The sequence below is a fragment of the Capsicum annuum genome, chromosome 1, assembly GCF_002878395.1.
Source record: "Capsicum annuum cultivar UCD-10X-F1 chromosome 1, UCD10Xv1.1, whole genome shotgun sequence".
Lineage (NCBI taxonomy): Eukaryota > Viridiplantae > Streptophyta > Magnoliopsida > Solanales > Solanaceae > Capsicum > Capsicum annuum.
The window spans coordinates 250563675-250568098 of record NC_061111.1 but is presented as its reverse complement, the minus strand read 5'-3'; positions in this window follow the sequence as shown (position 1 = coordinate 250568098).

Genomic DNA, 4424 nt, shown 5'->3' with positions numbered 1-4424 from the left:
CAAAAATCTCATTGAGTAGTCTTGTCCTATATTTTCAATGTCACCCGTTTTCTTCCTCGTGCCCCTCAAATTATTAGTGAATATTAATTAATGAATATTGAAACCCCTAATACTTCTTCCGTTTCATATTGACTTGGCGCTCCCATTAAGAAAATATTAATTAGGGGTTTATTTTACTATACCAAATTAGCCTTATTAATTATGCTTGAAAATATAAATTTGAATAAATACACTTTGTTTAGTTATTTAATATTAAGGGTAGTACATCTAGAAATTAGAATTATCTCATCTCCCCTCTTCTTTCCTTCAGCCCTAAATCTCTCATCTTTTTTCTTTCTATCCTCTTTAGGGTTATCACAACTTTTTTTTTCTCTCCTCTTTCTCATAAATTTTCGTTCGAATCTAAACCTATCGATATTCATATCTTAGATTCCTCGACTGAAATTACTGTTTTGACCCCCTTTTGACATTAAGGTATGATATGATTCACTATTGCTCTTTCATTCTCGTCTTCTTCTTGCAAGTTGTTTACATCATTTTTTTATTTAATTACCATTTTTCCATGTCATATTTATTTAAAAAATTTGAAGAAACTTTTAATTATTGAATAAACGAACCGAGAATTTTTATTATAAGATGCAAAAAAAAGTCATCTGTTGTGAGAAGTTTAAAAGCCTTGTTGGCAGTATCATTTTTTTTATGTATTTTATTTGTTTCTTTGTTGTTGATGCTGTTATTGATATTGTTAGTGGGATTTGGGTTGTTGGAACTTGTGGTGTGGTGTTGTTGACAGTGGCGGATCTAGGTTTTTTAGACGGTGGGTGCTTCTTAGCTTAAAAATAATGGAGTCCAAACAATCAATACAAGGAGTAAGGGGGAAAAAATAAAAGAAAGTTTAAAGTGGATAAGAAGAGAAGAGTTGGTTACCAAAATTAAAAAAATATGTGTTGAGTGGGAATTGAACTCAAGACCAAAAGAAATAAATAGCCTTAAGCACCCATAAACAACAGCTAGGCTAACCAAACAACTCTTACTATGGGTGCTCACTGATTAGATTATATATGTTTTTTTCTTTATTTCCATATACATATATAAAGTTCGATACGAGTTCAATCTGTGCTCGCGCACCCAAAGGACTCCATGTGGGTCCGTCCCTTGTTGTTGATGGTGTTGGAACATAGGATGTATGCTTCTTTGCTGTTGATGATGTTGTTGGAACAAATATTATTGTTTTCTTTGTTGTTGATGTTTTTTATTTGTTGTTTGTAGTTTATGTTGTTGTTGATGTTGCAACAGACGGAGCAACTGATGGAACAAATTAAACTACCAGCAAGGCTGCTATGTATTCCAACAGACTCCATATCTGTTACATCAGACTCCACATCTGACACAACAGACTCCACATCTGACGCAACATACTCTACATCTGTTGCAACAGAAGGATAATTTTCTTTTTGTGACATAAATTTTTTCCTTCTTCTTTGTAGATATAAAAGGAACTGAAAGTTGATCAACTTTTGCCTGACCATCACAAGAGGCTGCTGTAAAGATAGGTTCGGAGAAATAAGCTGCATGCAGATGGAACCACTTCATATGTGGGAGGTATCACAATTCGATATTCCGGGATAAGATGTAATTAGCAGACTATCCAGGATTTTATGTAATATTGCTGAAACTATCCGAAATTTATGTGTTACTTAAATAAAACTGGTGACTTAATTAATATGTAAATTAAAAAAAAAATGGATCAAAATACAACATTTTATCTTTTTGTTGTATTTCTGAAAAAGACAGATTGGTAATCTGTTGCAAAATATATTCCACCTGTCAGATAACTTACAACATATGGACAATCTGTTGCAACAGATGGATATATCAGTTTACTTTTCCATCAGCTGTGGCATCTGTTGCAACTTGCTAGTCATCTGTTTATTCAATTTCATCGAGAGCAATAGATTTTTCTAAACACTTCTTGGCCAAACTCAATTTTTGCTCTTGGATTGCTTCTCTTTTTTTCTTTGCATCCTTCAACCTAGCCTCCAAATTCAAATTTTGCCCTCAATCCAATAGCAAAAATTTAGTTTGGTTGAAGGATGCAAAGAAAAAAAGAGAAGCAATTCAAAAGAAAAAATTGATTTTGGCCAAGAAGTGTTTAGAAAAATCTATTGCTCTCGATGAAATTGAATAAACAGCTGACTAGCAAGTTGCAACAGACGCCACAGCTGATGGAAAAACAAATTGATATATTCATCTGTTGCAACAGATTATCCATATGTTGTAAGCTATCTGCCAGGTGGAATATGTTTTGCAACAGATTACCAATCTGTCTTTTTCGAAAATACAACAAAAAGATAAAATGTTGTATTTAGATCCATTTTTTTAATTTAAATATTAATAAAGTCACCAGTTTTATTTAAGTAACACATAAATCCCGGATAGTTTCAACAATATTACATAAAATCCTGAATAGTTTGCTAATTACATCTTATCCCAAAATTTCAAATTGTGATACATATTAAGCAATGATACATATGGACTAGTGATACATATGTATATGTACATAGTATATACATATGTATACAGTAGTGATACATTTAGCATATGTATCACTAGTAAATATGAATCCCAAATTTTATGTAATTTTTTAAAACATTAATGGATATTGTGTAATATGGTGTCTTAAGTATGGGATTTGTGTAATTTTTCCTTTTAAGGGATATGAACAGTCGTGGCTTTTTGTTTGACTAAGTCCAGTCCCTTCCAATTCAATCATTTTATAAATAGGTCCCTTAGAATCCATATGTTGTAAGTTATCTGTCAGGTGGAATATATTTTGTAACAGATTACCAATCTGTCTTTTTCAGAAATACAACAAAAAGATAAAATATTGTATTTAGATTCATTTTTTTTTAATTTACATATGAATAAAGTCACCAGTTTTATTTAAGTAACACATAAATCCCGGATAGCTTCAGCAATATTACACAAAATCCCGGATAGTTTGCTAATTACATCTTATCTCGAAATTTTGAATTGTGATACATATTAAGCAGTGATACATATGGACTAGTGATACATATGTATATGTACACTAGTATATACATATGTATACAGTAGTGATACATATAGCATATGTATCATTTTAAGGGATATGAATAGTCGTGGCTTTTTGTTTGACTAAGTCCAGTCCCTTCCAATTCAATCATTTTATAAATAGGTCCCTCCGGCCTCCTCTCACTTTCACTCCTCACTCACTCTCGTTCATTCCACTATACTTACAATACTAATATGTCAGATCCAGATTCGTACAAGAAGGTTCATATCGAGCCCATGCAGGAACTTCAAAGGCAGTTTGATGAACTCCAAAGGGATTGGCCGACTTCAGAACAAGGCTGAGGAGGCCCCAGCTGCTGCCGAATGAAAATTGTCAGGTTGACAATAATAATAGTAATAATAATAGTAATAATAATAATAATAATAATAATAATAATAATAATAATAATAATAATAATTAGGTTATATTTTTTTATTTCTTTTAGCGTATGTATTTCCCTTTTTTATATCCGATCTACCTATAAGGGATTCAAAAAAATCCATGTATATGTTTGGTTTGGTTTGGTCAATTTTAAATTTTTAATTCTTATTCAATATTTAATTATCATTCTATTTATTCCCTATCCTCAACATGTCGGCGGTTGGAGTTAGGGATACGGTCATGATGAGAAATTCTCCTAAAAATGGTTCGTTAATAAATAATAAGGAACTAAATGATATTATAATCGTAAAAGAAAGATTATTTAATTTTAAAAAAGTCACAACATTGGATTAATTTAATTAAAATATATGATGATATGATTTTTAAGAAAAAAGTTAATGAACAATCGTGACTGTAACTTTTGTCTAAACACATTCAACAAACAAAAACAAAAAATGCTTCTGATGCATCAAATTCCTCATCTGTAGCGACTGATGAATCAGTTAGAAGAAATAAAAAAAGCTCCTTAAACAGATGGTCGATTTATAGCAACAGATGGTATATCTGTTGAAACAGATAGGTTATCTGATGCAACAGATATACAATCTGTTGCCATAACTCAATTAATAAAAATGGTTATTAAAGAAACGAAACGGTTATTGAAAACCAGGTGTATTCGATTTTTAAATTGAGAAAAAGGCTATTTAAATTTAATAAGCTAAAAAGTCATGACTTGTCACAATAATAAAAAACTTACCACCAGCTTGATTTAATTAAGTCATTTCTTTTCACAGAAAAGAATAAGGAAACAAATGATAAACACAATTTAAACCGTAAAAAACTCACCAGAAATATTCTTGTTTTTAAATCTTCTTTATTAATTTATATAATTAAAAAGTCAGAAAATTTGGATGTCATGAAGATAATTTATTTTTTTAAATATATATAT